Raw genomic sequence first — 10,422 nt, 5'->3', positions numbered from 1 at the left:
TATTTTGTTCATATAGTGGCCCCTGAGGAAGGCTGTTTGTTAAGCCGAAACAGAAAGGAAACCGGGCTTCTGTAGACTGTTCCATCACTCCTTACCTCTTGGAAAAGGAAAGAAAATTATGCTCCTAGTCATGTTCTAGGACTTCTCCTTTCATTGTGGCCAATTACTTTACTGTGGACATTATTTATGTCTGTACCGAAGATTGGTTGTATTCTTATATGCTTATGGTAGCATAAAGAAGTAATTTTTGTTTATTTGCAATTGTTGCTGTTCTTTGGTTTGCTAACTAACTACAGCATGCTAATTTTGGTTTACCAAACCTCCAGGTACTAGCTGGAGATCTCCTGCTATTACAACTGATCTCCAGCCGATAGAGATCAGTTCCCCTGGAGAAAATGGCTGCCTTGGCAAATGGACTCTATGGCATTGAAGTCTCTCCCCTCCCCAAACCCCGCCCTCCTCAGGCTCCGCCCCAAAAACCTCCCACCGGTAGCGAAGAGGGACCTGGCAACCCTAAGCCTTCTCTATCAGCTGAAAACTGTTTAAAAACTTGAAAGGACTTTTAATTAGAATTTTACTCTTTTTTTCAAATTTTAGTTTGTCTTTCCTATGTTTTCAATTTTATTTAACAATTCTGATTTTTTGTAACTCTTGTAAGCTTCCTTTTGCATAGGTTTTATTGAAGGAAGGCATATTAATACTCCAAAATCAACCAATCAACAAAAACAGGTTAATAAATGCATTTCTCCATACTAAAATGACCAAATGGAATTTTTAAAATGTCCCACAGCCTTCAGCTAAACTCTGTAATCTGTTATGAACACATAAAGCATATGATTTTCCTAATTTAAAATCAGTTTCAGTTTCAGTCACCTTTATTGGCATGATAATAATAAAAGCAAGAGTGCATACATGTACTCAGTCTCACTCAGAAGGGTCTCACATACAACGACATAGCTAAAACATGGCTATCAAATTAAAAGTCTTCAGTTTAAAATCAGAATGCAGTCAGTTCTTCTGCGCTACTTTGTGAAGCCTGACCTGATTTTTTGTTTTTTGTACCATATCATCTCAATTTTCATGTGATGGTCTTGTCACTTGAAACATCTATATTTTGTTAGCTTTGCCGGTGATAGCATTTCCAAAAACTTGCAATGGCCATGTATTTCCTCAGACACACACACAAATGCAATGTAGCAAACTCATAAGGTGAATCGAGGGATCGCAACTGTAACTGTCAGCAAACCCCATGCTCAGAAAGCACCTTTGCCTACCAGTATGATAACAAAATGTTTTAGGACATATTTATGAAAATCATCCAGAAAAATGATTGTATCAGTGATCCTTAGCTAGAAACAATCTGCCTAATTGGAAACACTTGCCCTGTTCAAACTGCCTTTATAATCCGTTTGAGCAGCAGGTTGCTAAAGGATTTTTTGTGTCACTTCAGACACAACTGGTTTGGCTCCTGGCTGCTAACGGATTTTTTTTTAACCTGTTCAGACAAAGCTGCTTGTATCCCATTTGCAAAGCGAGGCTGAGCCGGTTTTTATAAAAGCTGCTTTCAACTGTTTTCAGTTCTTCCTTGTGCCTCTGAATCACTTCAGTGTTTGAACTGCCTGGAGCGCTTTGGGAAGGACCACAATTGTTTTCCTGCCTTTTTTGCTGGTGCGTTCTTTTCCGGCTTTCTTCTTTAACGTTCTGAGATTTGTGTTATAGCACTATAGCGCTGTATCGCAAATCTCAGAACGTTAAAAAAAAGCTGAAAAGAACACACCGGCAAAAAAGGTGGGACAACAATTGTGGGGCTATTTGAACCAGCCAGAACGCTTTAGAGATGGCTCACAGACGGATTGAAATGAGCTGTATGAACACCCATCTTTGTATCGCTTTGTTCCAAAATGGGCCAACAACAGATCACATCCAGTTTAGAACGGTAATCTGAATAGGGTCACTATCTTAGAGTATGATTTTTATGTGGCATTATGGCCCCATTTAGAACTACATGTAGATTTATACAGTCATGATCATCCAATGATTTAGACCAGTGGTTCCCAACCTTTTTTTGACCAGGGACCACTAGGACTTTTTTGTTCGGTGCAGGGACCCCAAGGTTCAAAATAAAAATGCCGAGAATTTGAAAATAAACTTTAATCATAACTGTTAGTTAAACATTAAACTTAGAATAATATTTGAATATATATTTTTATAATAGAGAACTTTTAATTGAAAATATTAATTTATTATGGGTTTATAACTTTGTTTCGCAGACCTTAATTTAGTTCTCGCAGACCCCTGGGGGTCAACGACCTCCGGTTGGGAACCAGTGATTTAGACTAATATTTGCATGAATATCATAGTTTTACATTGTTATATTTTGTCAGCAGAATTGTTTATGCATCAGTTCCTTTGCTAAAAGATCACATTTAAATGCCATAACTGCCGGTGAGTTTCCATCTTCAGCACAAACCATCCATCTCTCTTTCAATTACAGCTGGGTCTTGGCATTGTTAAAAGTGAACCAGTAGACTGTTTTTTGATGACCGGTTTGAACAGCTGTTCCTTATTACAAGGGGTGAGGTACAAAGAGAAGTTTTTTTTTAAAAAAACCTCTTCAGTCATTCATCTTTAGTCAGTTTTTGGAGCATATTCTTTACCTCATTAGAGTCTGGTGTAAAGCAATGTAGATTCTTAGGTTTCTTAATAATGCTACCCATCAGTCTAAGGAAGCCATCTGAAAGCCTTGATTAATAGCTTATATTAGTCCTGCCTGAAAAGCAGATGCAAATATTTTATCTATAACCCATGAGCTGCCATTGATATACTTTTACTGCACCACATCTGTTTAACCAGCAGCTTTTATGTTTCTCATTGCAGTACAGAATCACCATATTCATGTGATATAAGAATGGACTCCAGAAAAAAGAATCTTGGTGTTCTATACTTCTAGTCCATTCTAATTTAGTTAATTGGACATCTTCCAGTTCATTAAAATCTGAAGAAAAACAGCTTGGTTTAGTTAGGTAGGCTGCCTAATATCAAAGGAATTGCAGAATGTATTTTGTGACTGTGGATTTATATTGCACATAACATCTGTGCTATGAGTTCTTTTAACAGTTTATTGCATATGTTTATGCACAAGTGTATGTATATAAAGACACATGTACATGCATATTCATCAGCCATATACATATTGAATCTGTCCTAAGCAGATATTGTTTTAGAGAATCTTACAAATATTTTAACTCTGGCTCAGATGATAACCTGCGCAGCCATTGTACTTCAACATTATTTTGAGGATTTTAGGAAAAGTGTTAGAATTTCATCTGTTTAGTTGAACACACTCAACCCAGGTGAGAAAAATCCATTCGCTACAAATATTTATTTATTTAAACATTTCTATGCCTCCTTTCTAGCCAAATAGGATCCCCAAGGCAGTGAACATCAAAACATTAAAACATTTCAATAATAATACAGCATTTAAAATAGAGTATATATAAACTGTTTAAGCAATTCAATGAAACATACAAATACAAATACAACCAGGGAGGAGGGCCGATAACAGCTAGTTTGGGAACACCAAACAAAGCAAAACATCCATTGGTGGAAATTCAGAAAGGGTAAAGCCAAAGGAGGGAGGGGGGAGTGGCAAATGGAAGGGGTTAGAGGAAAAAGGGCTTGTACCAAAGGGGAAAGAGGTTCCACATATGTTCTGTTGCACAAGGCCCATGAATACCAAGAAATGGCCCTGGTTTAATTACTGTGTTTGGTCGTACATGGATTCATTTTGTTTCCTAGGCATTCAGCTTAACTGTTTATTATTTCATACTCTGTGATGTGAGCCACCTACTCAGAAGGAATCCTGAAGTCAAAGGACAATTAGACATGCTGTAAAATTCAGCACAAACATGATTACCTGGTGAACTTACTCTGCTCAACCCTTTTGATTAGACTCAAGGCAAGCACAAGACTGGAACATCAGTACTCATTGTTGAACTTCATGTTGAGCAGCTTTGTCTCTATAGAGTAGCTGCTTATTCTATAGAACCGGCACACAAAAAAAGCACAACAATGCTGCAATCACTCCCTGTGCTTACTGAAGCATACACACACAAACACACATTAGAAGAGAGCCAGGATGGTGTAGTGGTTAAGAGTGGCGGACTCTACTCTGAAGAACTGGGTTCGATTCCCCACTCTTCCACATGAAGCCTGCTGGGCGATCTTGAGCCAGTCACAGTCCTCTCAGAACTCTCTCGGCCCATGCAGAGGCAGGCAATGGCAAACAACCTCCAAAGGTCTCTTGCCGTGAAAACCTTACGGGGTAACCATAAGTCAGTTGTGACTTGATGGCATTTTCCACCATCACATATATGTGATGAGCTGATTAATATTTATGATTTCTGTCATGACACCAGGAATATTACCTAATGGTAGAAATACTATAATGGCGTAATAGTGCCATTTAAAAAAAAAAAAAAAAGATCATGCCAGGTTACTTGGATAGTGGATAGTTACTTGGATAGTGGATAGTTACTTTGATAGTCAAACAATGCTTTCTAAAATGAACAAAAACATATGTCATCCTGAAAACCATCCAGAGATATATAACCAGTAAGTTCAAGTGGATGTTTTCTTTCAACTATTGGGCCTTTTAAAATTGAAAGCAGTGGCCAATTAGTGGAGGAGGCAGCTACTGAGAAAAAGCACTGTAATAGCATGAGAAAGCATCATAATCATGCAACATGGACATATCAAAATCCATCCCATTCATATGGCTCATTCTGTACCAGAGGAGAGGATGGGGAACAGTGCTGGAAGGGGCTCAAGCAGGCCTAATGATAATATGGATCTTAATTAAGCTGGTAAATCCAAGCAGAGTATTAAGGAAGTTGAAAACTCATGGCACAGAAGCTAAGTGGGCCATGAAAAAGTGCATTTGCACGAAAACATGGGCCATTTATGCTTTGGAGGGTTCATCGCTTTGTAGACACATGGTTTTCTGATCCGAATGTTCTAAACCCTATGCATGGGAGCTTATTGCCCCGAAGAAATTCCAGGAGTAGCAAGAATAAATTTCATCAATGAAGAAATCACCATGAGTCATGGGGTGGGAAGTCTTCAGTGGGAAGCTGCAGGGGTTTTTTTTAGTTTACAGTGCTGTTTTAGTGATAACATGCTTAATTTATTATTATTATAGTGATAAAATGCTAAAAACATTAATAAATTATGTGTTTTATCATTAAAACAACATTGGAAAACAAACAAAAGTGCTGCAGCTCCCCACTGGAGACTTCCCGCTCCAAGGCTGCTGCCGCTACCTCGCCAGCCCCCCGCCAGCCCAGCAGCAGGATTGTTTCATTTGATTTTTCCCATTTCCAGAGAAGTTAACACGCTGCTGAAACTCACCAGAGAGGACACCTATGGGCGGGGGGTGGGGTGGGGAGTCGGCTCCCTTCCTGAGATCTTAACACTCCTGACCAAAATGACTTCTCTGGGAGGGCTTGGATGAAGGTGGGACAAGCAAGAATGAAGGGGAAGAGAAACCAGAAGTTGAGACTATTCACGAAAATTGCCTCAATTAGTTGTGCTTTGGGATTGGGCAAAAATTAAATTCAAGTGTGCGGCGGCTAAGACACTTCTGAAGGTCAGAAAAATCAAGAATAACTCAAAAGAAGCCCTGAAGCAGTCCAGCAGGATCACACAGCTAATACCCAAGAATAAATGGCCATGGCTTACTAGGCAAGGAATGGTGGTTTTAATTTTATGCAGAAAACGTTCCTTATAAAAGCAAGAGATGAGAAAAGCACTGTAGAATAGGAACAGAGCTGCAACTGAACCGTTGTCAGTTTTTAAACTTTGTGAAGCTCCTGACTGTTTTAGAAGGATGCAATCTGCTTTTAATTAGCAGCCATCTTTATGTTGAAAGAGAGATTATCCACCAGTCCGCTAAATAGATAGCAAATGAAATGTTCTGGGATCAGAACAAAGAATGTAAACAGCTATAAACAGCTGCTGGATTTTATGAGGTCTTTGGCTTTTGTTAGTGTAATATCTCAAGATTCTTCAGTGTCATTGTGGGGTGGGGGTAATACCAATCATAATGATAGCAGTCTTTAGCATTTAGTAGTGATTAAAAGACACCATGTATTAAAACAATAGCTTGCACAAAGCATGTGTGGGCTTCCTTTCCTTCCCAGCTCCAGTGGGAAAGCCATGTTAGGCTATTTCAGCAAAAAGAGAAAGTCCTGTGACATCTTAAAATGTAGTGGATTTATTGACACAAAAGCATTTACGGTCTAGAGATCAATTTATCATGCATCTGATAAAGTGGCCCTCAGCTCACAAAACTTATGCTTCAATAAATCGACTGGTCTCTAAGGTGCCACACAATTTCCTTTTGTTTTTATTACCAGTCTGGCCCCAGGACAGCCATATTTATTACTTGACCATAGCATACAGCGACTAAATATCTGTCTTCTCACATTTTATTTTTAATTTGTAAGACTTAAATGGAACAACGAAACAGGGTTAGTGCTTGGATGGGAGACCACCAAGGCAGGCTCCATCGGAGAAGGCAATAGAAAACCACCTCTGTTTCTCACTTGCATTGAAAGTAACTTGCTGAGGTCACCATAAGTCTGTCGCAACTTAATGGCACTTACATGCATAAAAAGAGCCATGGCTGAATATTTTAAATTTTTTAAAGCCAAGTTAGAACCAACTTTGAATCTTTTACGTCAATCGCATGCATGCTTGTTCAGAAATATGTCCCACAGAGTTTAATTAGTAGTATTGCATGTAATGGTGCATAGAATCACAGCATTATGCTGTAGTCTCTTTTATCAATCATTTTTTTTAAATTAACAATTAACAAATATAGCAAATATGACCTGGATTAAAGAAAACTAAAATGTTAAAGAGAAAAGGCTTGATCTACAGGCCCCTGATCATCTTCATCACTCTCCTCTGCACCGGCTCCATTCTGTCTACATCCTTTTTGAAGTGAGGCCTTCAGAACTGCACACAGTACTCCAGGTGTGGCCTGACTAATTCAGTGTACAGTGGGACTATGACATCTTGCGATTTGGATGTTATGCCTCTGTTGATACACCCCAAGATTGCATTAGCCTTTTTTTTGCCACTGCATCACACTGGCTGGTCATGTTTAGCTTATGGTCCACCCGTACCCCAAGATCTTGTTCACATACACTGCTATCCTGAAGTGTATCCCCCCGTTATGATAATCGGACAGGTTTTATAATTACTTTTTAAAAAGAACTTTCAAAGTACTGCTTTCTATAGAGGACTCTCCTTGTCTGTCTGTCTGTCTGTCTGTCTCTCCAAAGCACACAGACACACATCCGAACAGGGACTGTTTTGGACAAGAAGTACAAATCTCATTATAATACTGTGGAATGAGACAAAGTCAGATTAATAAATTACATTGTCATTTAATACATTTTTTCACACATTAAAATGGCATTGTGTCATCTACTTCCCTGTTTATAGTTTCCTTACAGTCTGGGACTTTTAACACAGTCCAAACCATTCTTTACACAGAACACATTCTTAACAATATCTGAGAATCCTCTTGACAGTATTCTACTGTTGATTACATCCAAAGATGTCCACAGTAGGCTTTCCAATAATAATTATAACACAAAGCTAAGAATCAATACCTTTTCTGAAACATGAACTCCGTACCCGTAGCTGTCTTTCATTTGGCTTCATAAATCACACATATATAGCTTGTTTTTACTACCTTTCAAATATTTACATTACAGACATCAATATGTGTTTCCCTACTTTCAAAAAGGGCAGCCAATTGTTTTGAAACACCATTTCCCGATGAACAAAGGATACAAGGATGTTCTGGAAGCAGTGTTAACACTTGACTATAGCCAGGAGTCCTAGGTACATCGCTGAGGCCCGACAAGAACACTGAGTGGTAAGCATGTAACTTAACACACTCGAATTGGATGAATGCTTTACTTATGCTGAAATATTATTTTTATAAAACTGAGGCTTCACCAGCAAAGTGAAGTGTTCTGTCAGCAACTTGGATAGTGATGTAGTAGATCACTTCCTGTAGATACCTTCTGTTAAATATAGCATAAAGAACACTTAAGACTTTAATGCATGTACTTGCATGATGAAATTGGATTGTGGTGTTCAGAAGATTATATTTTTTGAATTTATGCATTCAGTCATAATTGAAATGCAAGTGGAATCCATTAAAGAAAAATGTCTTTGTAGCTATTGTGAATTTTCTTGATGTAAAAAATGCTCTAATGCAGCTTAATATGTGTGGTACCTACCCATGGATTTCCTGGTGCCCATTTGCTTTTTCCCAAAAGTTTCTCTTCCCTAAAGTCAATACTAAGTTCTGGGTTTCCTCCAGCTCATCAGAGCAGAAGGTACTTTAGAAGAAGCCAAAATGCATTGCCTGTGATTCTGCAAGGACCACCAATTGTTGGAGGATGCTTTGGCTTGCAACCTCCCAACATTAGGGGATGGCCCCTGGCCCCAGGACAACCATATTTGTTTGTGCCCACTCACAGTTCTCAGGATTCCAGAGGTTCCCACACACTCAACAAGACTGAGATATCTGTAACAGATATAATTCACTATCTTTAATGTGCATGGGCTCTCACTGTTGGCTGTAAAGAATGTTGATAAAATATGTATATGCCACCCTAGGGTTGCCAGGACCCCCCCCCCCGGCAACCAGCTGGGGTGTCAGATTCTAGGACTCCGTTGCCTCTCAGGGATCATCAACTTTACTCCAGACGTTAGCAGAGAGTTAAAGTAGAATTTATTTGAAAGGAAGGGTACAGTAATCTATGAAACACAACGTTACAATGGCGCAAAATCATTTGGAAGGCATTCTTATAGAGTACACAGGTTAGAATGATTACAAGTAAAAGCTTTGAAATGCAAAACATCAGAGGTTCCCCAACACCAAGAGAGAGAGAATTCACACCTTAAGATCAGAGCAGGATTACAATCAGGAAGTCACTTTGAAATGGAGATCTCTCGAGCCTTTTGGCTGTTGCCTCTTTCCTCCTTTTTCTTTCCCACGGGAAGGAGGGGTGAAACGAAAGTCATCTAGCTATCCAGGGTCCGTTTGCATGCCCTCGCTGACACTCCGCCTCCCCAAAGGCCCCCCCCCCAGATTTCCTGGTTTGTCAGGGTAATGGCGATGGAAATCCGCTACAAGGGTTGGAGCCTGTACGTGAACAGCGGACACCCACTCATCGTGACTGGAATTTAAATGTTTCCAACGCACAAGATATTCCAGTCGTCCCCTGCGCCTCTGAGAATCGATCACCCTGGAAATTTCAAAGTGCTGTTCGCCCTGCACCATGATGGGAGTTGCCGCTTCGGGTTCGGGGTGCCATTCTGGTGCTTGTAGAAAGGGTTTTAGCAGACTCACGTGAAACACTGGGTGTACCCCTTGTAAGGAGTTGGGTAGCTCCAACTCCACCGTAACCTCATTGATAACTCGGGAGATAGGAAATGGGCCCACAAACCGTTGGCCCAATTTTTTACACGGGCGTAAAGACCTGAGATTCTTAGTGGAAAGATACACCTTCTCTCCGACCCTCAAGTCCCACTGAGGTGCTCTGTGTTTGTCTGCTTGTATTTTGTACCTGTCTTTAGCCTGCTCCAGGTTTTTTACAAGCCAGGGCCAAGTGTTCCTCACTGTGTGAGCCCATTTAGACACCTCGGGGGGATCGCCTTCTGGTGGGGTAGATACAGCCCCTAATGGTCCAAAATCCATCCCATAAACCGCTTTGAATGGGCTCATCCCGGTTGCAGAGTGTACCGAGTTATTGTAGGCATATTCTGCCAGTGGCAGCAGGTCAACCCAATTGTCTTGGTGATAATTAACAAAGCAACGCAAATAACATTCTATCACCGCATTGACCCTTTCGGTCTGCCCATCCGTTTGGGGGTGATAGGCAGATGACACACCCAACTGCACACCTACAAGTCCTACGAACGCTTTCCAGAACTTAGACACAAACATCGAGGCTCTGTCCGAAATTATCTTCTTCGGAAATCCGTGTAGTTTAAATATGGTATGTATGAATAAACGGGCCAGTTTGTGTGCAGATGGCATCCCCTCGCACGGCACGAGATGAACTTGCTTAGAGAAAAGATCCGTGATTACCCACAGGACAGTCTTCCCCTGACTGGACGGGAGGTCTGTTATGAAGTCCATCCCAATCACTTGCCAGGGTGCCTCGGGAGTTTCTAGAGGCTTTAGTAATCCCGGGGGCTTTCCCATCAAACGTTTACTAGTTGCGCACACAGGGCAGGATTTGATAAATACCTCGATGTCTTGGCGCATCCCAGGCCACCAAAACTGTCTTCTTATTAGGTGCAAGGATTTAGCAAACCCAAAATGTCCCC

Source organism: Euleptes europaea, chromosome 12 (genome assembly GCF_029931775.1).
Source record: "Euleptes europaea isolate rEulEur1 chromosome 12, rEulEur1.hap1, whole genome shotgun sequence".
NCBI lineage: Eukaryota > Metazoa > Chordata > Lepidosauria > Squamata > Sphaerodactylidae > Euleptes > Euleptes europaea.
This window is presented reverse-complemented; position numbering follows the sequence as displayed.